This window comes from Delphinapterus leucas, chromosome X, assembly GCF_059928025.1.
Source record: "Delphinapterus leucas isolate spDelLeu-1000000601 "Yukka" chromosome X, BTC_Dleu_Yukka2, whole genome shotgun sequence".
NCBI classification, from domain to species: domain Eukaryota; kingdom Metazoa; phylum Chordata; class Mammalia; order Artiodactyla; family Monodontidae; genus Delphinapterus; species Delphinapterus leucas.
In genome coordinates this window covers 133,199,374-133,226,512 of record NC_143150.1, presented here as the reverse complement: position 1 = coordinate 133,226,512, position 27,139 = coordinate 133,199,374, and the positions used below count along the sequence as shown (strand labels likewise).

General features: G+C 44.2%; 1 protein-coding gene across 14 annotated transcripts in view; it reads right to left on the bottom strand.

The window, feature by feature from the left end:
* Positions 1 to 27,139, bottom strand: part of DHRSX (dehydrogenase/reductase X-linked) — a 343,888-nt gene that overhangs the window by 47,827 nt on the left and 268,922 nt on the right. For all 14 annotated transcript variants that reach the window (XM_089904865.1, XM_089904860.1, XM_089904861.1 and 11 more), the window contains one exon: positions 257 to 382. The gene's annotated coding sequence lies outside the window, so the exon portion shown is untranslated. The remainder of the gene's footprint in view (positions 1 to 256; positions 383 to 27,139) is intronic.

Sequence of the window (27,139 nt, the reverse complement as noted above, 5' to 3'; positions counted from 1 at the left end):
CTGCCGTATGGTACCCTCCCCTCCTGGTTCTGAGTCCCAGTTGGACCCGAGAAAGTATGTCACAGGGAAATTCTAAGTTGAATCCCTGTCTCGGAAGACCCACTGCAGGGGACGGTCACCATGATGAATATGGCAGGGGATTACCTACCTCATCCCCTCAACGCCTGTAGGTCAAGGTCAGTGTTAAGCATCATATTTTCTACTAAGCAGCCCATGGATACACACACCGTTTACTGACACGCACAAGGGCACTCACCAGGGACTGAGTCAACGATTCTACACATGGCACGGGAGTTCGTCTCTGTGGATTTGGACCATCCCACTTCCATTTTCTGCGTATTCAATAGGGTCTTCCATAGAGTCGAGCGACTCTCCTGAGTTTCTGAAATGATGAAAAGGAAAAAAACATTTCAGCAGATTCATGGATGCCTGGTTCTTAAAATATCCCGTCTTAGATAGATCTCCTTCCCATACAATGGCAACTTTTTCTTTGTAGCACATACCAGTGGAGGATTTTAGCTAGTACTTTAATTCTCAGAAAGGTTTTCAATTCCAAATTTTCATGTGGGAAGACTTGTCCCCCTCTTTAAGGAGCACTAATCTACAGAAGAAAGGATCAAACACATGACAATCAGCTCATGTTGATTCTGTCCCTCAGAGGAGACTATGCAAATTATTTAGTCATCGTCAGAAAATCCTATTAAAGATATTTTATCCCTGTTCCACGGCTTGATAGATTTGAAGACAAGGATGACTTGGCTGTGACCTGATTTTTGAAAAACTTTTGAAAACCATCATCTGTCTTGCTTTCTGGTGTTTGATGTCTTTTTGAAGAGTGTGGGTCAAGAGCCACCCCCTCTTACACTTTCTAACTGCTCTGGAGGCAAATAATTCGCCTAACACAAAAAATGTTCGATTTAGGGGATAAATCTATTCGGCTGCAGGATTCATTCGTTTACTTAGAAAGTGGTTTCCCCTCCACCACCTAAGTCTGCAGCACTGCACGGTTACCGAGTAGAATATAGTTAATTGTATTAACAGTATTGACAATTAACACTACTTTGGGAGCAACAGATAATTCTATAATGGTTTCACTGTGGAATTTTTTTTTTTTTTTTTATTTTGGCGGTACGTGGGCCTCTCACTGTTGTGGCCTCTCCCATTGCGGAGCACAGGCTCCGGACGCAGGCTCAGTGGCCATGGCTCACGGGCCCAGCCGCTCTGCGGCATGTGGGATCTTCCCGGACCGGGGCACGAACCCGTGTCCCCCACATCGGCAGGCGGACTCTCAACCACTGCGCCACCAGGGAAGCCCTGGAATTTTTAATAATGACATTTTTCCCCTCATCAGTGCTTGGAGGTCCAGTAACATTGTGTCATTTCTTGTGGCTGAGATGAAATGAAGCCAAACCAGTACTGGCTCTTCTGTTATTTTTATCTTTCCATGAGCACTTGTAGAGTATTCTTTATCTTGTTTGACAATGCTACCAGAACATGTCTAGAATTGGTTTTCTTTCAAATTTTCACTGAGAAGTCAGTATGTAGTCATTTTTCTATTTCTTTGGCTTAAAACATTTACCTTCTATCCTTTCTATAATTAGTGCTTCTGGTCCGTCTATCCCATATTCCTTTGTAGGAAATCCTTTTTCACAGATTGGCTTTGGCGATTCTTCTTAATGTCTCAAAATTGATCTTTTTATTTTATCTTTTTTCCCCTGAAGCATTTTAAACTTTCCTCTGCATGCTGGGAAGATTTTTTTCCTCGTCAGTTTTCTACTTCACCCAAATTTGATTTCTCACAGTGCAAAGTGCCTGCATCAGTGCTTTAAACTCAGCAATCATGTTTTTCTGTTGCATGCAGACCATTTTACCTCAGTTTATTTCTTAGGATCAAATACTCCAGTTTCCTCTGAATCTCATAAATCTTTTGAATCTCTTTTTTTTTTTTTTTTTCAGAACGCGGGCCTCTCACTGCTGCGGCCTCTCCCGCTGCGGAGCACAGGCTCCGGACGTGCAGGCTCAGTGGCCATGGCTCACGGGCCCAGCCGCTCGGCGGCATGTGGGATCTTCCCGGACCGGGGCACGAACCCACGTCCCCTGCATCGGCAGGCGGACCCTCAACCACTGCGCCACCAGGGAAGCCCTGAATCTCATTTTTTTTACTACAATCTTTTCTTTTTTTTATTGAAGTATAGTTGATTTACAATGTTGTGTTTCAGGTGTACATCAAAGTGATTCAGTTATACATACATATTTATTCTTTTTCAGATTCTTTTCCCTTATAGGTTATTACAAGACATTGAATATAATTCCCTGTGCTATACAGTAGGCCCTTGTTTATTTTATATATAGTAGTGTGTAGCTAATCTCAAACTACTAATTTATCCCTCCCCCACTTTTTCCTTCTTTTTCAATTACTCTGGTTTGTATTTTAGTTGGTTTTATACATAGCAATATGTCCAGCTAAACTCCTGTGATTCTGGTATAGGAGTGCCACCAGCTCCTGTTTTTTTTTTGTTTGTTTTTTTGCGGTACACGGGCCTCTCACCGTTGTGGTCTCTCCCGTTGCGGAGCACAGGCTCCGGATGCGCAGGCCCAGCAGCCATGGCTCACGGGCCCAGCCACTCCGTGGCATGTGGGATCCTCCCGGACCAGGGCACGAACCCGTGTCCCCTGCATCGGCAGGCGGACTCTCAACCACTGTGCCACCAGGGAAGCCCCAGCTCCTGTTTTTTTTAGACATGACATTGATTTCTCCCTCTCTGAACCCCTATTAGTCATTTTAATTGGAGTTTGGACATGTAGGAGTAAGTCACTCTTGATAAGATTCTGCTCTGTGGGTCAGCCTTGAGGGATGGAGAGCTCCTCAGGGGAGGAGAAGGTGCAAGACATCCTGGGAGGAGGAGATTCTGCTTGTAGGGATGGGAGGCAGGTGAGAATGGTCATCCCCTCTCTCATCCACCTATAACACATTTCACTTCTTTGTGAGGTAGGTCCTGGGAGGTGTGGACAGCCTCCCATTGGAAACTCTCCCTGCTCCCAGGGAACATCCATTGTACTAGGAGGGATACACGGTGACCAGAAAAAAGAAATGAAGAACTAAAGAATCTGATATGGGGACTACCCCAGTGGCGCCGTGGTTAAGAATCCACCTGCCAATGCAGGGGACACGGGTTCGAGCCCTGGTCCAAGAAGATCCCATACGCCACGGAGAAACTAAGCCCGTGTGCCACAACTACTGAGCCTGTGCTCTAGAGCCCGCGAGCTACAACTACTGAGCCCACGTGCCACAACTACTGAAGCCTGCATGCCTAGAGCCTGTGCTCCGCAACAAGAGAAGCCACCGCAATGAGAAGCCCATGCACCGCAACGAAGAAACGAAGAGTAGCCCCCTCTCGACACAACTAGAGAAAGCCCATGCACAGCAACGAACACCCAACGCAACCTAAATAAATAAATAAAATAAAATTTAAAAAATTAAAAAAAAAAGAATCTGATATGTGTCTTGAGGAAGTAAACAGATGGTGGGAGAGGTCCCTGTGAATGGAAAAATCAAAGCAAGTCTCTCTGAGGGGGTGACATTCATCTTGAAGCCCAAGAAAGAATGAACACCCAGGAAAGGAGCATAGGAGGCCATTAAGGACCAGTGGGTTAAAGAACAGAAAGAAGCTTGGTGCACCTGAAATGAGTAGGGCAGGTGAGAGAGTGGGCTGAGATGGAGAGACGAGGCCCCAGAAGATCACACCGGGTCTTGTAGGATCCGGTGGGGAGATGGAGAGTTTAGAGTCTGTGTCATGGAGGTGAGGCTGTGCAGTTGGAGGTGAGGCTGTGCAGCTGGAGACGCAGCTGCCTGGAGTATGAGTTGGAGAATGGTGACAAAAGGTAGGATGCTTAGGGGACTAAGGCTGTGGTCCAGGTTCATGATGTGTCTGGGTCTGGGCTGGTGGCTGCCATGATGGGGATAATTGGACATGTCTGTCATGGATAGAATTAGCAAAGCCTAAAAATGTATTAAATATGGGGAAGGAGGAAGAATCAAGCTTCCCTTTTGGTTTGAGCAACTGAACGATGCTATTTACAAGGATGAGTTGTATGGACTAAATTGTGTCCCTCACCCAAAATTCCTCTGTTGAAGCCCTGCCCCCCAGCGGGATGGTGTTAGGAGGTGGGTGTTTGGGAGGTGATTAGAGGTAGATGAGATCTTGAGGGTGGAGCCCCCATGGTGGGATTACTGACCTTATAAGAGGAGAAAGAGACCAGATCTCTCTCTCCACCATGTGAGGACACAGCAAGAAGGATGCCATGTGTAAGCCAGGAAGAGAGCCTCGCCAGGAACTGAATCTGCCCACACCATGATCTTGGACATCTAGCTTCCAGAACTGTGAGAAAATAAATTCCTTTTGTTTAAGCTACCCACCCTCTGGCATCTTGTTATGGCATCTTGAGCTAAGACATTGAGGTGTGGTGGGCTTTTGTTGGTTTTGCCTTATCCAAAGGCAGTGCAGCTGCCTTTCTTTTGGTGAGTGACCCTATTTCTCTCTGTGAAGGGTTCTTCCACCATTAATGGTATTAGTCATGGAAGATTTATAGTTGATGACTCAAGTCTTCTGAGCATCTTTTGGTCAGAAAATGGGATTGGGACCATCCGTCCCACTTAAGTTTGTCTAAATCTATTAAAATAATCACACTGATGTGTTGGTGACCATTGGTGCCTGACGTTTCTCTGTGCAGGTGAAATAATTATCCTTCCGCACTCACATGCCATCTTGTTATGTCGACTACGCACGCTCATACGTGCTGCATGATTCAGGGAGATCCACATGATGAGCATCTTAGATGTTTCACCTACTGGCTATTGGGCTGAAATCCCCCTGAGTGGAGTAGATCATACTTGATATTTTAACTAGTTGTTAAGGTCTGTATTTTCACTGGAAGGTAGAGCTTCTCTTCCAACTTCGTTCTTGTGGGCAGAATTCGCCTTCTTTTTAGATGTGGTACATATATACAATGGAATATTACTCAGCCATAAAAAGAATGAAATAATGCCACTGGCAGCAACATGGATGGACCTAGAGATGATCAGACTAGGTGAAGTAAGCGAGACAAATACCATATCATATTGCTTCTATGTGGAATCCTAACCAAAAAAATGATAGAAATGAACTTATGTACAAAACAGAAATAAACCCAGAGACATGGAAAACAAACTTATGGTTACCAAAGGGGAATGGGTGGGGGAGGGATAAATCAGGAGTTTGGGATTAACAGATACACACTACTGTATATAAAATAACCAACAAGAACCTACTGTAGAGCACAGGGAACTCCACTTAATATTCTGTAATAACCCACATGGGAAAAAGAATCTGAAAAAGAATAGATACACATATATGTTTACCTGCATCGCTTTGCTGTACACCTGAAACTAATACAACGTTGTAAATCAACTGTACTTCAATTAAGAAAATAAAAACAACAACAAACAATTAAAAAAAAGAATTCCTCTACTTTTAAAGGGCTTCTCTGATTAGGTCAGGCCCACCCGGGATAATCTCCTTCTGATGAACTCAAGTTAACCCATAGCTACACTGTCACAGGAGTGACACCTATCGTGCTCACAAGTCCTGCCCACACTCCAGGGGAGGAGACTACACAGGGTGTGTGCACTAGGGAACAGGAGTCTTGAGGCCACCTGGGAATCCTGCTTACCACTGCTCCTTCCCACCCAACCTGTGCCTCTGGGGTCCCGGGGTGTCTCCCCGTGAACACACCTGAGATCTGACAGGTGCCTCAGCAGATTTCTGGGGCACGTCCAGATCTACTCACGGAGACACCCTCCCTGGTCTACAAAGGGGTTCCATGAGCTCAACGCAGAGGCAAGGGTGCACAAAGCAATCGCATTTTCATGAAATTGGATTTCTCTACTCTTTAAAAGGCACGTGTAAGTCTTTTTTTTCTTCCCCCAGGAGTAGGAGTTCTCAAAATACCCTTTACAACACAAGTTTGTGTTAAGTTTAAACAAGCACACCCACTCCATCTCCCCCTCCCCCCATCTGGGCTCAAGAATTCTTCCTCTTCCTCTGGAGCCCTGATCATCTACCCAGTCTGGCCCCTTTCCCCACAACACACTCTTTGCATTATGAGGCCCTTTATCCTCAATGCTCCTGAGATGAAAAAGTGACAATCAATTCATCTGGCCAGTTGAGGCATGGGCATCTTTATCTACCCATCACAGCTTTGCAAACTCTATGTGGCTGAGTGTAAGGTGGCCTTGCTGCCTTCGGGCAGCCTCACAGAAGCTGAGATAGAGCATGGGGTGAATTCAAGCCTACCTCTTCTAGGAGAGATTGAGCTTCCACCTTCCACGGACTAACCAGTAAATTCCAAAGAGACTTGTGTGGTTTTATTGGGCTTCCCTGATTATCTCACACCAGTCAGAATAGCCGGCATCAAAAATTCTACAAACAATAAAAGCTGGAGAGGGTGTGGAGAAAAGGGAACCCTCCTACACTGTTGGTGTGGATGTAAATTGGTGCAGCCACTATGGAGAACAGTATGGAGGTTCCTTAAAAAACTAAAAATAGGGCTACCATATGATCCAGCAATCCCACTCCTGCACATATATCCAGAGAAAACCATAATTCTAAAGGATGCATCCACTCCTATGTTCATAGCAGCACTATTCACAATATCCAAGACATGGAAGCAACCTAAGTGTCCAAGGACAGAGGAATGGATAAAGAAGATGTGGTATATGCATGCCATGGAGTATTACTCAGCCATCAAAAAGAAAGAAATAAAGCCATTTCCAGCAACATGCATGGACCCAGAGATGATAATACTAAGAGAAGTAAGTCAGAGACAAAGATCATATGATATCACTTATATGTGGAATCTAATAAAAATGATACAAATGAACTTATTTAGAAAGCAGAAACAGATTCACGGAACTCGAAATCAAACTTATGGTTACCAAAGGGAAATCAGGGGGCAGGGGAGGGATAAATTAGGAGTTTGGGACTGACATATACACACTACTATATATGAAATAGATAACAAGGACCTACTGTAGAGCACAGGGAACTCTCTCAATATTCTGTAATAACTTATATGGGAAAGAAATCTGAAAAAGAATGGATATATATAAGTAAAACTGATTCACTTTGCTGTACACCTGAAACTAACACACCACTGTAAATCAACTTTACTCCAATATAAAATTAAAAAAAAAAAAAAAACACTCTGGATTGGTGAAAAAAAAGTGTCATTTCAGCCATTTAAAAACATATGGTTCAGTGGCATTAAGTACAGTCACACGGTTTTGCAACCATCACCATCACCCATCTCCAGAACTCATCCTTCTTGGAAAACGGAAGGTGTCACCATTAAACACTCAAACCTCATGCCCCTCCCCCAGCCCCTACTTTCTGTCACTGTGAATTTGACTCCTCCAAGGACCTCACAGGAGTGGAATCAAACAGTATTTGTCCTTCTGTGTCTGGCTTATTTCACTCAGTATCCTGTCCTCAAGGTTCACCCATGCTGTGGCCTGTGACAGAATGTCCTTCCTTTTTAAAGACTGAATCATATTCCCTTGCACGGATGGACCACAATTTACTTATCCATTCACCCCTCCATGGACGCTTGGGTTGTGTGCACATTTTAGCTGCTGTGAATTCTGCTGCTATGAACATGGGTGTGCAGATCTCTCGTCGTGACTCTACTTTCAATTCTTTCAGGTGTACAGCCAGAATTGGAATTGCTGGATCCTATGGTAATTCTATTGTTAATTTTCGAGGCGCTGCCACACTGTTTCCCGCAGCAGCTGCGCCATTTACATACCCACCAACAGCGCACAGGGACCCCCGTTTCCCTACATCCTTGCCAACACTTGCCATTTTCTATTTTTAAAAAATTAGTGGCCATCTTAATGCGTACGCCCAGTTCCTCTTTACGCTCATCTTTTCTTTTTTTTTTGCGGTACGCGGGCCTCTCACTGCTGTGGCCTCTCCTGCTGTGTGGAGCACAGGCTCCGGACGCGCAGGCTCAGTGGCCATGGCTCACGGGCCCAGCCGCTCCACGGCACATGGGATCTTCCCAGACCGGGGCACGAACCCGTGTCCCCTGCATCGGCAGGCGGACTCTCAACCACTGTGCCACCAGGGAAGCCCAGAAGATTCATTCTTGCTCATGCTCTTCAGAAAGCAGAATAAATCAGAATGCATTTGAAAATCAAGGGGGTTGATGGTCCTTGGAATTTTCCATTTGGGTGGCAGTTGGTGGCATTCAAGTCCTGTCCCACTCCTAGTTTATGCTGGTCTTTTTCCTGTATTTGTGCTTTTTTATTTTTTTTTTTCTAATTCTACCTAAAAGTTTCTTACAGGCATTAATATTGGGTTGGTGTAGATACAGCAGAGAGCAACGAGTGACCCAGGATGGGATGACCGGAAACTAGAAAACATGACGACAGCTTCCTGCTGGATCCTCCACTATCCCATGACAGGGTAACATATGTCAACCCACAGCTGAGATTTCCTGCATGGAGGCACATTTGGAATTATCACAGGAAAACACAGTTCATGACAGGTGGAGGTTTTCATACTGACTTATAAAAATATGGTTGGGGACTAACCACAAAAGATCTCATAAAACTAATTCTAGTTACATCCAATCTTTCATAAAATCTGCCTGCTTCCCATGCTGGAAACGGATTCTTTCATTTACCTTTGCTGATACTTTGAAAATTTATAAATTGACTAACTCTTACTCACATTTCCCTATTTGTCTTGGGCTACATTTTCCAAGTTCCAAACCACAGTCAAAGAAAAAGGACGGTTGGAGGAAATTCTGACATCCTGACATCCATCTCTCTTACCCAAAGGCAGAAGCGTTGCTAGCCTGATTTTCCATTTGCAAATCAGAAATTGGAATATTTCTAAGAAAACTGGAACAGATTAGCTTGGCTCCAGGGGTGAAAATCATAAAATGTCCAAGCATTTATTAAAGCTGGAAGACCTAGTCATAATTTTCCAAGCATGCCTCTTGTGATTTAAAATGCAGAATTCTATTTTAGGGGGCGGGGTGAAGATGGCAGAGTAGGAGGACGTGGAGTTTGCGTCTCCTCGTAACCAGGGCACCTGCTAGGCACTGCTGGGGGACCTCAGACCACTAAGGGGATGGGAGGAATCCCCGCATGACTGGGAAGGACGTGGAGGGGAAGGAGTGGGGGTATGAAAGGTGGAAGCGGGATGGGACTGGTGCCCCTGAGGGATGGCTGGGAGAGGGGAGGGGTTCCCACCCTCAGAAAGGCCCACTCACGGCGAGGGGATCAGCGGGGATGGGGAGAGACCTTCAGGGGATTGGAGGATCAGAGGGGAACAAGGCCACCATCTCCCCTGCCTGCTCGGCCCTGGCTAGCCAGCTGGGATCCCGGGCCTGAAACTCTGCCCTCTGGAGCCCCCTCTGGCCATGTGTGTCCTGGGTCTAAGCCCCCTCTCCCCCAGGGCCTCCTCCGGCCTTTCCCCCCCCCACCCCGCTGTTGTGGTTCTGTTTTGCTTTGTTGTTTCCTTTTCATTTTTACTTTTTCTAATATATTTTTTATGTTTCTAATTTTATTTTATTTCTTATTGTTATCGTTCTGCTCTTTTTCGTTTGTTCCTTTTTTTCTTTCTTTTGCCACGCCATGTGGCTTGCGGGATCTTGGTTCCCAGGCTGGGGGTTGGGCCTGAGCCCCTGTGGTGGGAGTGCCATGTACAAACTGCTGGACTAACAGAGAACCTCAAACCCCAGGGAATATTAAGCAAAGTGAGGTCTCCCGGAGGTCCTCATCTCGGCACCAAGACCCGGCTCCATCCAACTGCCTGCAAACTCCAGTGCTGGAGGCCTCAGGCCAAACAACCAGTAAGACAGGAACACAGCCCCACACATCAAAAAAAAGTGAGATGACAAAAAAATATGTTACAGATGAAAGAGCAAGGTAAAAACCTACAAGACCAAATAGATGAAGAAGAAATAGGCAACCTACCTGAAAAAGAATTCAGAGTAATGATAGTAAAGATGATGCAAAATCTCGGAAAGAGAATGGAGGCATGGATTGAGAAAATACAACAAATGTTTAACAAGGACCGAGAAGAACTAAAGAACAAACAAACAGTGGTGAACAACAAAATAACTGAAATGAAAAATACACTAGAAGGAATCAATAGCAGAATAACTGAGGCAGAAGAACGGATCAGTGACCTGGAAGATAAAACAGTGGAAATAACTACTGCAGAGCAGAATAAAGAAAAAAGGATGAAAAGAATTGAGGACAGTCTCAGAGACCTCTGGGACAACACAAAACACACCAACATTCAAATTATAGGGGTCGCAGAAGAAGAAGAGAAAAAGAAAGGGTCTGAGAAAATATTTGAAGAGATTATAGTGGAAAACTTCCCTAACATGGGAAAGGAAATAGTCAAGTTCAGGAAGTGCAGAGAGTCCCATACAGTATAAACCCTAGGAGAAACACACCAAGACACATATTAATCAAACTAACAAAAATTAAATTCAAAGAAAAAATATTAAAAGCAACAAATAACATACAAGGGAATCCCCATAAGGTTAACAGCTGATCTTTCAGCAGAAACTCTGCAAGCCAGAGGGAGTGGCAGGACATATTTAAAGTGATGGAAGGGAAAAACCTACAACCAATATTACTCTACCCAGCAAGGATCTCATTCAGATTCGACGGAGTTAATTAAATTAAAAGTGTGCCCCAATCAGCCCTGCTTTTGCCCCCCTCACCTGGGTGGGGGGGGGCAAAATCAAAACTGAGCCCCAGGGGTTATGCTGCGAATACAAGGGATACAAAAATTCATCTACAAATGGAACAGTATTCACAGAGCACCTGCTGAACACTAGCAGAAGACCTCAGACACCTTAAAGGACAAGAAAAATCCCCACAAAACTGGGTAGGACAAAAGAAAGAAAAAAAGAAAAGAGGAAAAGGAAGGGACCAGCACCCCGGTAGGGAGCTGAAGGTGGGGAGAGGTTCCCACGTTCAGAAAAGCACTGTCATGGTGGAGAAGTCGGCTGGGGCAGAAAGGGACTCTAGGGGATCAGAGGGGAATGCGTCAAATGTCTCTGGAAGGCAGGACAAAGTAAGAACTGCACGCACGGTCCTTGCTGCAGCCTTGTGCAACCCAGACTGAGTTGTGTGTCTCCAGGTGTGGAGGGGAGCTGGGTGCTGGAGAACAGACCAGGGATGGGACAGCTGTTGGCTGTGAAAAGACAGCCTGAAGTGACAGAAGTAAGGAGCTCCACAAATGGGAAGGTTTGCAGAAGAAGCCTCAGCCACCATAGAAGCAAGGCCATTGTAGAGTGGCACACAAGGGGAGTGGCCACCATTGCACACCCCTTCCCCACCCACTGGTCCCCACCTCCATGGGCACTGGGAGGGGTGCCCATCTGAGCAAGCTCACCCGCCCCACAAGCCAAGTCTTCCTCCACCCGTGCAAGGGAACTCCCATAAGGTTATCAGCTGATTTTTCAGCAGAAACTCTGCAAGCCAGAGGGAGTGGAAGGACATATTTAAACTGATGAAAGGGAAGAACCGACAACCAATATTACTCTACCCAGCAAGGATCTCATTCAGATCCGATGGAGAAATCAAAGCTTTTCAGACAAGCAAAAGCTAAGAGAATTCAGCACCACCAAACCAGCTTTACAACAAATGCTAAAGGAAATTCTCTAGGCAGGAAACACAAGAGAAGACCCACAAAAACAAGCCAAAAACAATTAAGAAAATGGTAATAGGAACATATATATCAATTAAGTACCTTGAATGTAAATGGGTTAAATGCTCCAACCAAAAGACCTAGACTGGCTGAATGGATACAAAAAAACAAGACCCGTATGTATATATGCTATCTATAAGAGACCCACTTCAGACCTAGGGACACATACAGACTGAAAGTGAGGGAATGGAAAAAGATATTCCATGCAAATGGAAATCAAAAGAAAGCTGGAGTAGCAATACTTTTATCCGATAAAATAGACGTTAAAATAAAAACTGTTACAAGAGGCAAGGAAGGACACTACATAATGATCAAGGGATCAATCCAAGAAGATATGACAATTATAAATATTTATGCACCCCACATAGGAGCACTTCAATACATAAGGCAAATGCTAACATCCATACAAGGGGAAATCGACAGTAACATAATAGTAGTAGGGGACTTTAACACCTCACTTACACCAATGGAGAGATTATCCAAACAGAAAATAAATAAGGAAACACAAGCTTTAAATGACACAATAGACCAGATAGATTCAATTCATATTTATAGGACATTCCACCTGAAAGACACAGAATGCAATTTCTTCTCAAGTGCACACGGAACATTCTCCAGGACAGATCACATCTTGGGTCACAAATCAAGCCTTGGAAAATTTAAGAAATTTGAAATCATATCAAGCATCTTTTCTGACCACAGTGCTATGACATTAGAAGTCAATTACAAGAAGAAAACTGTAAAAAACATAAACACAGGGAGACTAAACAATACACTAATAAATAACCAATAAATCACTGAAGAAATCAAAGAGGAAATTTAAAAATTCATAGAAACAAATGACAATGAAAACATGATGACCCAAAACCTATGGGATGCAGCAAAAGCAGTTCTAAGAGGGAAGTTTATAGCAACTCAACCTCACCTCAAGAAACAAGAAAAATCTCAAATAAACAATCTAACCTTACACTAAAGCAACTAGAGAAAGAACAACAAAAAACCCATAAATGAAATAGAAATGAAGAAAATAACAGTAAAGAGCAATAAAATTGCTCCTTGAAGAAGATTATAAAAATCGAAAACCTTTAGCCAGACTCATCAAGAAAAAAAAGGGAGAAGATGCAAATCAATAAAATTAGAAATGAAAAAGGAGACATTATAACTGACACGACAGAAATACACAGGATCAGACGAGACTACTACAAGCAGCTCTGTGCCAATAAAAATGGACAACCTGGAAGAAATGGACAAATTCTTAGAAAGGTATAACCTTCAAAACTGAACCAGGAAGAAATAGAAAATATAAACAGACCTATCACAAGCAGTGAAATTGAAAGTGTCATTAAAAATCTTCCAACAAGCAAAAGTCCAGGAGCAGATGGCTTCACAGGTGAATTCTATCAAACATTTCGAGAAGACCTAACACCCATCCTTCTCAGACTCTTCCAAAAAACTGCAGAAGAAGGAACACTCACAAACTCATCCTACGAGGCCACCATCACCCTGAGATCAAAACCAGACAGAAATACTACAAAAAAAGAAAATTACAGACCAATATCACTGATGAACGTAGATGCAGAAATCCTCAACAAACTACTAGCAAACAGAATCTAACAAAACATTAAAAGGATCATACACCATGATCAAGTGGGATTTATCCCAGGGATGCAAATGATTCTTCAATATATGCAAATCAATCAATGTGATGCACCATATTAACAAATTAAGGAATAAAAACCATATGATCATCTCAATAGATGCAGAAAAAGCTTTTGACAAAATTCAACACCAGTTTATGATTAAAACGCTCCAGAAAGTGGGCACAGAAGGAACTACCTCAACATAATAAAGCCCATGTATGACAAACCCACAGCTAACATCTTCCTAAGAGAGAAAAGCTGAAAGCATTTCCTCTAAGATCAGGAACAAGACAAAGATGTCCACTCTTGTCACTATTATTCAAAATAGTTTTGGAAGTCCTAGCCACAGTAATCAGAGAAGAAAAAGAAATAAAAGGAATACAAATTGGAAAAGAAGAAAATTGTCACTGTTCGCAGATGACATACTATACATAAAAAATCCTCAATGTGCCACCAGAAAACTACCAGAAGTAATCGATGAATTTGGTAAAGCTGCAGGATACAAAATTAATGCACAGAAATCTCTTGCATTCCTATACTCTAAAGATCAGAAAGAGAAATTAAACAAACAGTCCCATTTACCATTGCAACAAAAAGAACAAAATACCTAGGAGTAAGCCTACCTACACAGGCAAAAGAACTGTACTCAGAAAACTATAAAACACTGATGGAAGAACTCACAGATGACACAAACAGATGGAGAGATATTCCATGTTCTTGGATTGGAAGAATCAATATTGTGAAAATGACTATACTACCCAAAGCAATCTACAGATTCAATGCAATTCCTATCAATTTATCAATGGCACTGTTCACAGAAGTAGAACAAAAAATGTTACAATTTGTATGGAAACACAAAAGACCCTGAATAGCCAAAGAATCTTGAGAAAGAAAAACAAAGTTGGAGGAATCAGGCTCCCTGACTTCAGACTATACTACAAAGCTACAGTAATCAAGACAGTATGGTACTGGCACAAACACAGAAATATGGATCAACGGAACAGGATAGAAAGCCCAGAGATAAACCCAGGCACATATGGTCACCTAATCTATGATAAAGAAGGCAAGAATATACAATGGAGAAAAGACAGTCTCTTCGATAAGTGGTGCTGGGAAAACTGGACAGCCACATGTAAAAGAATGAAATTAGAACAGTCCCTAAGACCATACACAAAAATAAACTCAAAATGGATTAAGGACCTAAATGTAAGACCAGACACTATAAAACTCTTAGAGGAAAATATAGGAAAAACACTCTTTGACATAAATCACAGCAAGATCTTTTTTGATCCACCTCCTGAAGTAATGAAAATAAAAATAAACAAATGCGGCCTAATTAACTTAAAAGCTTTTGCACAGCAAAGGAAATAAACAAGACGTAAAGACAACCCTCAGAATGGGAGAAAATATTTGCAAATGAAGCAACTGACAAAGGATTAATCTCCAAAATATATAAACAGCTCATGAAGCTCGACATTTAAAAAAACAAAAACAAACCCAATCCATAAATGAGCAGAAGACCTAAATAGACATTTCTCCAAAGAAGACATACAGATGGCGAAAAGGCACATGAAAAGACGCTCAGCATCACTAATTATTAGAGAAGTGCAAATCAAAACTACAGTGAGGTATCCCCTCATGCCAGTCAGAAAGGGCATCATCAGAACATCTACAACCAACAAATGCTGGGAAGGGTGTGGAGAAAAGGGATCCCTCCCACACTGCTGGTGGGAATGTAAGTTGGTGCAGCCAGTATGGAAAACAGTATGTAGGTTCCTCAAAACCTAAAAATAGAGCTACCATATGACCCAGCAATCCCACTTCTGGGCATATACCCAGAGAAAACCATAATTCAAAAAGATACATGCACCCCAATATTCACTGTAGCACTATTTACAATAGCCAGGTCATGGAAGCAACCTAAATGTCCATCGACAGTTGAATGGTTAAAGAAGATGCGGTACATATACACAATAGAATATTACTCAGCCATAAAAAGAATGAAATTGGGTCATTTGTAGACATGTGGATGGACCTAGAGTCTGTCATACAGAGTGAAGAAAGAAAAAAATGATCATATATTAATGCATATATTTGGAATCTAGAAAAATGGTAGAGATGAACCTATTGGCAGGGCAGGAATAGAGATGCAGATGTAGAGAATGAATGTGTTGACACAGGGGGAAACAGGAGGGTGGGATGAATTGGGAGATTAGGATTGACATATATACACTACCATGTGTAAAACAGATAGCTAGTGGGCACCTGCTGTATAGCACAGGGAGCTCAGCTCGGTGCTCTGTGATGACCTAACTGGGTGGGATGGGGTGTGGGAGGTCCAAGAGGGAGGGGATATAGGTGTACATATAGCTGATTCACTTCATTGTACAGCAGAAACTAACATAACATTGTAAAGCAACTATATTCCAACTTAAAAAATATATGTGATGTTTGATCAGAAAAAAAATAAAATGCAGAATTCTAGATCTTTAAGCTAAAATTTTTGGTTTGAAAAGATACATGCACCCCAATGTTCATAGCAGCATTATTTATACAATAGCCAAGATGTGGAAGCAACCTAAGTGTCCATCAACAGATGAATGGGTAAAGAAGATGTGGTGCATATATACAATGGAGTACTACCCAGCCATAAAAAAGAATGAAAATTTGCCATTTGCAGCAACATGAATGGACGTGGAGGGCATTATGTTAGTGAAATAAGTCAGACAGAGAAAGACAAATACTATATGATATCACTTATATGGGGAGTCTAAGAAAATACAACAAACTAGTGAATATAACTAAAAAGAAGCAGACTCACAGATATAGAGAACACACCAGTGGTTCCCAGTGTGGAGAGGGAAGGGGGAGGGGCAAGATGGGGGAGGGGAGTAAGAGGTACAAACTACTATGTGTGAAATCAGGAAGCTACAAGAATATATTCTACAGCGCACACAGGGAATATAGCCTGTATTTTATAATAACTACAAATTGAGTATAACCTTTAAAACTTGTGAATCACTATATTATACACCTGTAACTTACATAATATGGTACAGCAACTATACTTCAACTAAAAAAATAAGAATTTTGAAAGAGTGCCCTTTTCCTGTCTAAATAACTGATAGAACATTTTGGGAGTATGCCTCAATACGCAAAGTTGACAGGAAATGCCAGGGTGGATTGATTACAAATAACAACCAAAATAGAGTTTTCAGCCTCAATTAGGTTTTGGAGTTTTCTGCACAGATTTAAGTACCTGGAAATGTGCCCACCTCCTTGTTTTTCTACTGTGCTCAGACTAATGTTGGCTCTCAGCAGGGACCGTCTTCTCTCTGTGACAGCAGGAGGATGGGGGGCTTCTGTCCATGACTCTCCAGTGCTGTGACGGGTGCCTGCAAACCCAGAGCCATGAGCTGCACAGCCCTGGGGGAATGAACCTGCTGTCTGCCAAACTCATTTACAACAAAAACAACGCACCAAGTCGCCTGTTAGAAGCTCCCTGAGTGTGATTTTGGTGCAGGCATAAGCCTGTTCAGAGAATTTTAAAGGAAAGTAGATGAAAGATGAAAAAACCCTTTAGAGCTCCAGACAGTTCTCCAAAACAGAATCTGATTTGCAAAACTTGGGCAGTGGCTCAGGGGAGCTGGGAGGTTTGCCTCAAGGGTGCTGAGTACTGTGTAGACAACAAAAAATATTTGAATTTTCCAGATAGGAGCACAGATGGGAAGGGTTCTCCAGAGAATAAACGAAATCCCACCAACCGTCTGGAAAATCAACCAATTTCCTAGAGCCGTCGTTACACCCCTAGGGGACTAGAAATCCCATAATAATAAAGCTTGCATCTTTCAGTAAGAGGTAACATTGAGCTAATTTACTTGCATAATTAAGACAAATTGCTCGAGTCGGAAAAACCAGCAATCCAGAACATCTGTTACAAGGCAGAACCTCCCAACCCACTTTGCAGTCACTGAAGCTTTTAAAGGGCATCTCCTCTGTCCAAACGCTCTATATTATCAGATGTGCAGATTGCAGATATTGTCTCCCGTTCTGCAGAGACACTGTCTCTTTGCTGTATGCTTTGTTTCCCTTGCTACGCAGAAGTGTTTTTAGTTTGTTGCAATCCCATTTGTCTATTTTTTGCTTTTGTTGCCTGTGCTTTTGGAGTCAGATCTATGAAATCACTGCTGCCAAGAAACTCTTCCCATGTATTTTCTTTTAGGTGTTTTAGGCTTTTCAGATGGGATGCTGAAGTCTTACTACATTTTGAGTTAATTTTTGTGTATGGCATGAGATGAGGGTCCAGTTTCATTCTTTGGCATGTGGATATCCAGTTTTCCCAACACCGTTTGTTGACGAGACTGTCCTTTCCCCACTGTGTGTCCTTGGCCCCCTTGTGGAAGGTCACTTGATGGTCTATGCATGGAACCCAAGACTGAGTAATGGGTAGACCATTCTCCTGTGGCCAGACAACAAATAGGCAACGGGATGCCAGAAATTTCCACATGGTCCTTGAACCCATGTCTATAATTGAATTCACTAAGTCCCACCCCCAGATCCTCCCCAATCCCTCCATCCCAGTCTTTCCTGTCTGGCTCCAGGAATCCCAGGCTAACAGTTGAATGTGGCTTTTCTCCACCCCTTCAGCATCTACGCTCACCCAGAGTCTTGGCTGTGTCTCTCCCACTCCCTCCGTCCCTCCATCACCCAAATCCAGGTTTTCCCAAACCTTATGCAGGTCTCCCCACTCTGTACTTGCCACCAGGGGCAAATCCATTCTCTGTAGCCACACCAGAGTGGTTTCTGCACAACGCTCACCACCGCGCCCAAGGGAACCTGGTCCCCTCAAAAACCAACCGACCAACCAACAACAACAACAACACCCGTATTTTTAAAAAGAAAACCTCCTAAAAACTGTCTACTTAATGCAACTTTATAAAATGTTTTCACAAATAATTTCCTGCATCCCCTATGGATTCTGAAAGAACCAGCTTTTACTTTTTATTTTTTAAAGAAAAATTTTAACATCTTTATTGGAGTATAATTGCTTTACAATGGTGTGTTCATTTCTGCTGTATAACAAAGTGAATCAGCTTTATGTATACATATGTCCCCATATCCCCTCCCCCTTGCGTCTCCCTCCCACCCTCCCTATCCCACCCCTCTAGGTGGTCACAAAGCACCGAGCTGCTCTCCCTGTGCTATGCGGCTGCTTCCCACTAGCTATCTATTTTACATTTGGTAGTGTATATATGTCCATGCCACTCTCTCACTTCGTCCCAGCTTACCCTTCCCCCTCCCCGTGGCCTCAAGTCCATTTTCTAGTAGGTCTGCATCTTTACTCCCATCCTGCCCCTAGGTTCTTCATGACCTTTTTTTTCTTTAGATTCCATATATATGTGTTAGCATACGGTATCTGTCTTTCTCTTTCTGACTTACTTCACTCTGTATGACAGACTCTAGGTGCATCCACCTCACTACAAATAACTCAATTGCATTTTTTTTTATGGCTGAGGAATATTCCATTGTATATATGTGCCACATCTTCTTTATCCATTCATCTGCCGATGGACACTTAGGTTGCTTCCATGTCCTGGCTATTGTAAATAGTGCTGCAATGAACATTGTGGTACATGACTCTTTTTGAATTATGGTTTTCTCAGGGTATATGCCCAGGAGTGGGATTGCTGGGTCATATGGTAGCTCTATTTGTAGTTTTTTAAGGAACCTCCATACTGTTCTCCATAGTGGTTTTATCAATTTACATTCCCACCAACAGTGCAGGAGGGTTCCCTTCTCTCCACGCCCTCTCCAGTATTTATTGTTTGCAGATTTTTTGATGATGGCCATCCTGACTGGTGTGAGGTGATACCTCATTGTAGTTTTTTTTTTGTTTTTTTTTTTTTTTAAGAAGATGTTGGGGGTAGGAGGTTTTTTTTTTAATTAATTATTTATTTTTGCTGTGTTGGATCTTCGTTTCTGTGCGAGGGCTTTCTCTAGTTGCGGCAAGCGGGGGCCACTCTTCATCGCGGTGCGCAGGCCTCTGACTATCGTGGCCTCTCCTGTTGCGGAGCACAGGCTCCAGATGCGCAGGCTCAGTAGTTGTGGCTCACGGGCCCAGTTGCTCTGCAGCATGTGGGATCCTCCCAGACCAGGGCTCGAACCCGTGTCCCCTGCATTAGCAGGCAGATTCTCAACCACTGCACCACCAGGGAAGCCCCCTCATTGTAGTTTTGATTTGCATTTCTCTAATGATTAATGATGTTGAGCATCCTTTCATGTGTTTGTTGGCAGTCTGTATATCTTCTTTGGAGAAATGTCTATTTAGATCTTCTGCCCATGTTTGGATTGGGTTGTTTGTTTCTTTGTTATTGAGCTGCATGAGCTGCTTGTAAATTTTGGAGATTAATCCTGTGTCAGTTGCTTCATTTGCAAATATTTTCTCCCATTCTGAGGGTTGTCTTTTCATCTTGTTTATGGTTTCCTTTGCTGTGCAAAAGTGTTGAAGTTTCATTAGATCCCATTTGTTTATTTTTGTTTTTATCTCCATTTCTCTAGGAGGTGAGTCAAAAAGGATCTTGCTGTGATTTTTTTTTTTTTTTTTTTTTTTAAACATCTTTATTGGGGTATAATTGCTTTACAATTGTGTGTTAGTTTCTGCTTTATAACAAAGTGAATCAGTTATACATATACATATGTTCCCATATGTCTTCCCTCTTGCGTCTCCCTCCCTCCCACTCTCCCTATCCCACCCCTCCAGGCTGTCACAAAGCACCGAGCTAATATCCCTGTGCCTTGCGGCTGCTTCCCCCTAGCTATCTACCTTACTACGTTTGTTAGTGTGTATATGTCCATGACTCTCTCTCACCCTGTCAAAGCTCACCCTTCCCCCTCCCCATATCCTCAAGTCCGTTCTCCAGTAGGTCTGCGTCTTTATTCCTGTCTTACCCCTAGGTTCTTCATGACATTTTTTTTCCCCTTAAATTCCATATATATGCGTTAGCATACGGTATTTGTCTTTTTCTTTCTGACTTACTTCACTCTGTATGACAGACTCTAGGTCTATCCACCTCATTACAAATAGCTCAATTTCGTTTCTTTTTATGGCTGAGTAATATTCCATTGTATATATGTGCCACATCTTCTTTATCCATTCATCCGATGATGGGCGCTTAGGTTGTTTCCATCTCCGGGCTATTGTAAATAGAGCTGCAATGAACATTTTGGTACATGACTCTTTTTGAATTTTGGTTTTCTCAGGGTATATGCCCAGTAGTGGGATTGCTGGGTCATATGGTAATTCTATTTGTAGTTTTTTAAGGAACCTCCATACTGTTCTCCATAGTGGCTGAACCAATTCACATTCCCACCAGCAGTGCAAGAGTGTTCCCTTTTCTCCACACCCTCTCCAGCATTTATTGTTTCTAGATTTTTTGATGATGGCCATTCTGACTGGTGTGAGATGATATCTCATTGTAGTTTTGATTTGCATTTCTCTAATGATTAATGATGTTGAGCATTCTTTCATGTGTTTGTTGGCATTCTGTATATCTTCTTTGGAGAAATGTCTATTTAGGTCTTCTGCCCATTTTTGGATTGGGTTGTTTGTTTTTTTGTTATTGAGCTGCATGAGCTGCTTGTAAATTTTGGAGATTAATCCTGTGTCAGTTGCTTCATTTGCAAATATTTTCTCCCATTCTGAGGGTTGTCTTTTCATCTTGTTTATGGTTTCCTTTGCTGTGCAAAAGCGTTGAAGTTTCATTAGATCCCATTTGTTTATTTTTGTTTTTATCTCCATTTCTCTAGGAGGTGAGTCAAAAAGGATCTTGCTGTGATTTATGTCATAGACTGTCCTGCCTGTGTTTTCCTCTAAGAGTTCGATAGTCTCTGGCCTTACATTTAGGTCTTTAATCCATTTTGAGTTTATTTTTGTGTGTGGTGTTAGGGAGTGTTCTAATTTCATTCTTTTACATGTAGCTGTCCAGTTTTCCCAGCACCACTTATTGAAGAGGCTGTCTTTTCTCCATTGTATGCTCTTGCCTCCTTTATCAGAGATAAGGTGACCATGTGTGTGGGTTTATCTCTGGGCTTTCTATCCTGTTTCATTGATCTATATAAGAACCAGCTTTTAAATGGTGCGGGAGGAGTGGTGGTTTTCCTTAAACCCTTTGTGAAATAAGATGGGGAGTCAGGAGAGAGAGAGAGGGAGAGAGAGAGAGAGAGAGAGAGAGAGAGAGAGAGAGAGACCCCACGTCAGAAGGTCAGACCCAGAGATCTAAATAATTCATACCTGCACATTACTGCTAACAAGAGAAAGGACCCAAACAGGCAGAGCTGCAAGCACTGGAGAGCCTGTGACCAGGACAGCGAATGACATGGGTGCCAGAACCCGGCTGGGTTCACATCACCCGAAGTTTAACATCCTTGGAACAAACCCATGGGCTCAGACCTGAGCGAATACTTCTTTCTCATCTCCCCAAAACTCTTGGGGGTTTCCTTCCACACCCACTCAGTTTCTCCTCCATTAACCCTGCCCTTAAACCACCCCAGCTTTTAGGGGTCCTCCTCCCTGAATACCGGGCAGGAATCTGCACTTGTGTCAGGGGACCATTATCTCCTGGATCGTGTCAGCCTGGGGGCTCCTCCCCGGGATGTCCCCAAGGTCTTTCTATTTGGGAGCATCACGCTCCTTTGCAGACGTGGAGAACCTGCAAGGACGCTGGCACCAGGTCTGCAGCCCCGGACACCACCTGGGAGTCCGTCTCCCATGTATCTTGCATGCGCTCTTGCAGCTCCTGTCCGCGCGTGGAAGCCGTGACGGACGCTGTAGGCATGTACAGCTACAGGAGGCGCATCACCCGTGCACGAGGGTGGGCAAGGGGCGTACCCTGCCACCCACGCAGACAAGATGCCCGGGATGCAGAATTTCACTCAGCTTGGGCTCTGATCGCAGGCTGGTGTGAAAAGGCTAATAAAATCAGCTCGGCTCTGGTGGCCTGAAGCCAGGGGACCCTTGCTGGGGGCATTGGTTTTGCACAGAGAAGTAGGAACTTAACCTGTGGGCTGCTGAACGCATCTGGGAGTGAAGCCTCTGCCCACTTCTTTGTTTCTCAATGTGTGTAATTAAGACAAAGAAAAGGCAGTAAGTTTAGCTGAGGTGATGCTCAAAGGGAATCTTGACAATGACCAGGTGTGCCGAGTGACTTGACAATGACCAGGTGCACTGATGATGTGACAAATCCTCCAGGCTCCTGGCTCCCAGGCTTCCGTCTTTCATCAATAGCATATTGTTGACTGGGGAGAGGCAGTAATTAAGAAAACAGTTGGGGACCCTTCAGCAAGCCCGAGGCCACTGCCCGCTTCTCAATCAGCTGTTGTTTCTTGGGGCTGTCAGATTCTTCCTTGTAACTTATACTAATGCGTGAATCTTTGTCTCTCTGTTTCCTCTCTTTCTTCCTCTCTCTTCTCTCACTGACATACCCCCACAGACAGACAGACAGACACACACACGCAGTGATGCACACGTATTTGTCAGAATCTGGGTTCCGTCAGTGGCCCCAAAATTCTGCACCGAGGAGGACCCAGAGGTGGAGAACTCAGGGCGATCACTGTCATCTACGGCATCCACCCTCCCCTCCAGGGCTCTGGCGATCATTGTTTCTAATGTCTGCGACCCTGAGGTGAGGAAGAAATGAATTCTGTCCACCCGCCAAGACTGTGGAAGCCAGCTCCCACCGCTGGGTTCCTTTGTCCACGCCGTGGTGACTTTTTGGACGTGCCCAGCTACGTGGGCATTGGGGACCGGACAGGAGGGCTGAGAAGACGACGTAGAGGCACACGGCAACTCTGGCCTTTCTGAGGCAGACGCTGACCTGCTGGTACCCTGGGCCATATGCACAGCTCCACAGGGGGCACCGCCTACGTGGGAAGATGTACACGGACAGCGGATGCATGTGGGGATGGGAAGCACGGCTCCAAGGAACGTGGGGCAGAGATTCAGGTGGAGAAGCTGGCGGCCACCCCCAAGAGCACGTGGCCAGTGAATGCCCCAAGGTTGCCGAGGGGGCACTCTGTCCCCTCAGAGAATGGGGGACGTCGATGGTTCCGGGAAGGCGGGGCCGTGGACACCAGAATGAGCTCGGAGAGCTGGGCGTGGCAATCACAGCAAGGGCTTGGGTGGCCGCAGGGGCAACAAGGCTGGCTTTGGGGCTCAGCCCCGCTAACGTGACCTCGGGACCGCCGGCTCACCGGGGCTGAATCACCTCCACGTACGGAGCGGGGGGAGGGGGCGCTATGCGTTTTTTGGGTTCTTGGCTTCTTCTCTGTTCCTTTTGACTTGTTATCCGTATGGTTCTTTCTTTGCCAAATGAGCCTCTTGTTCTCTTTCTTGACGCCATTGTGGGATTCTTCCCAGTGGAATAAACCAGGCTTCTTAGGAGTGAGTGGAGGCGTGTTGTTCACGGTTGCCTGGCCATTTAAAGACCACCCATCACGTCAGGCGTGGCTTTCTTTGGTGGCCGGCGTGGTGGCGGAAGTGGTGATATTTCACGTTCACTTTAAAAAATGTTTTTATTGAAATATAGTTGATTTACAATACGGTGCTAGTTTCAGGTGTACAGCAAAGTGATTCAGTTATACGTATACGTGTATATATTCGCTTTTCGATTCTTTTCCATTAAAGGTTATGACAAGCTTCTCCTTCACTTTTAAACTTGGTCCTTGCGGGTTCCAGTCCTATCTGGAGAGGGTCTCCTGTGAGCTCCCCAATCAAGCCTTGAGACTGGGGGTAATGGATGCCCACCGTGGTTTTCCAACACCCTCAGAGCAAAATGCAGAGACCATTGTCTCATGACCGTGCTGGGTTCTGCCTTTAGAATCCTCCTTGATTTCCTGCTAGCTCAGTGCTTTAAGAAGATGTCTTGACATAGCAAGACCCGGCCAAGGGTAGCCACGAGTAAGGGACCCTGCCCTCAGGACCGGAACGTTTCCGCACCAACATGACACACTGAAGTTAGTTGGTGAAGGATCCCGCTTTTGCAGCGTGGCAGGGACCCCGCTCCTAGGATGTCTCCCAAAGACTTGGAAATGTACATCCAGACGTTTACAGCCACCTTATTCACTGTGTCCAAACCCCTGTGCACACAAAGCCCACCCACCCGTGGCTGGCTCCAGGTGCCAGGCTGGAATCAGACCCCCAGAAGTTATTCATCTTATAACCAAAGGTTTGTACCTCTTGACCACCGTCTCCCCACTTGTCCACCCCCAGCCCCTGGCAACCACCGTTCTACTCTCTGTTCTGCAAATTGGAGAATTTTCAGTCCCTCACATAAACGGTATCCTGCAGTATTTGTCTTTCCGTGTCTGGCTTATTTCACTACGCAGAATGCCTTCCAGATCTATCCATGCTGTTGCCAACGGCACGATTTCCTTCTTCTTTTTTTAAAGGTTGAATGACATTCCATTATAGGTACATACAGATCGGGGTGTTTTAATGTACGCTCCAGAGCTGAGAAGCCCTCACGAGCCCACTGGACGTCTGAGCTATGATCAAATGAGTATAAATCCTGTTTCTCCAGCACATTCTTTCTGGAAGTGTGTCTCATCCTCCACTTTATTTCAATGGTCTGCCCTCACCTGCCTCTTGCTTCCTGTTCAGAATTCAAACTACACACTTAATATGAGCGAAAGAATGCACAGATTTATAGTCAGGACATAATGAAAAAAAAAAAAACCTGTTGAAACTCTGGCTCTGGACAAAGCTGCCACTTTCCCTGTCCTCCCGGGTGAAGAGAAAACAGCGGCATAAAATACAGCTGATTCGAATCCCACACAAAGCCAGGTGGCAGCCACTTCCACACCGCGGCCTCAGTGTGGGATTCTGCATCCGAGGACCTGGAGAGACCTGGATGTGGCACTGGGCACACTGGCACTTGTGTCTGCCGGCAAATGACAAGGACATCGGGGTGAGATGGGGTGGGGCAGGAGAGGGAAGTGTTTAAACGTCAGTGGGTGTTTAAAAGGACATGTATGTGCCAGGAGGGACGGTGGGCATCTCTTCCTGCTGGCCAGCAAATGCAGACGTGGATGAACTCAGTTATTATCGCAGGAGGAGGTGAGATCTGCTGGGGGAGTAGGAAAGGCTGGGGCGGGGCACAGCGGGGGCAGCATCCATCACCATGAGAGCCCCTGACATTACGATGACAGGCCTGCCGTGCCAGCCAGGTCCTATTCCTGAAGTCGGCTGTCATTTTTCTAATATCGATCATTTCCGCTAAGTTGTGTATATTGTGTGGCAGTTTGGAGGAGTCATTAAAAATAATCACCAGCTTCTGCCCTTCACAAGTTGAAGGTTTTGGAAGATGTCAAAAGGAAGGGGAGATCGTGGCAATGTGTATTTTACTCCAAGTAATACAAAATTAAAAATTCAGAGCAAAGAGAACTACAAAGAGAGAGCTTTTGTCCGTATCCCAGATCCCTTTATAAAATTTAACTTTGCTGAATGAATGAATGGATGAATCTGGCTAGATAAAGCATACGTTTAAATTTTAAAAATGGTTTGCTAACATCCAGGAAGAAAATGATAGAAGAAATTTGCCATTGCCAAAACAGGATAAAATTTAGCCACGGTGCCTGTGAGAAGTCAAAATGGAAACACAGAACAGAAATCTGTGTTCTAACTGTGGAAAAGAGAAAACATGTAGACAGTATTTTGAATGTTCATGTCAAAGTCGGGAGTAAAGCAGGGAGAGGAGTGGGTCCTGATGCTTGAAGATAAATTTTGTGTTGCCGTTTAAACTTCAACCAGCACAAGTGCATCCATCCACAATGCTCTCTGTGCACTGCTTTGATATTCGGTGTCCCTTGGATCTATATAAACAGAAGGCTGGCCCCCGCTTGTACACACTTACTGAATGCCCGTCACATACTATGTGCCATTCTAGGGTCTAGAGGCAGAAATATGATGAAAGATGATCCCAGGAGTCATCTCGCTGGGCAGGCCAAGGTGTAAACAGAGAATCAGAGTGCAGCTCAGACACAACCACACAAAATCTATGGGATGCAGCAAAAGCAGTTCTTAGAGGGTTGTTCATAGCAATACAGGCCTTCATCAAGAAACAACAGAAATCTCAAATAAACAACTTAACTTACCACTTAAAAGAATTAGAAAAAGACAGAATGCAGCTCAGTGTATAAAGTGATGGACTGAAGCATAGGCCACAGAAGTAATTAATGAATCCTATCTGGGGGTTCAGGGAAGACTTTGGGCAGGAGGTGACACCTCGGGCAGGTTTTAAAGCATGAGGAGGACTTCTCCAGAAAGACACCTAGAAGGAGGCTCCTTGGGGTCCTTGCAAGTTTTGGGGTGTAGACTGGATGATAGGGCGGTAGGTTAGGAATGAGTGTGGAGGTGTCGGGGAGGGACTGAATTCTGGAATGCCTCTCTTATCAGCGTGGTGGTTTTCCATGCCTTCAAACTGTGTTTTTAGAAAGATACTGTTGAGTGGGTTCTACGCTGGAGGCTTGGAGGAGATGGGAAGCCATTTAGGGAGGTACTGGAATGGTCCAAGACATAAGTGGTGTAGATGGCAAATGCAGACACGAACGTAGCCAGCCTGAGAGACTGGGATAAAAGTACGTAGGATGCAGAATCAATCATTATTGGAGGATGACTGGTTATGCAGATCAAGGAGACTTCCAAATCACTAAATGAGGTATTTAAGG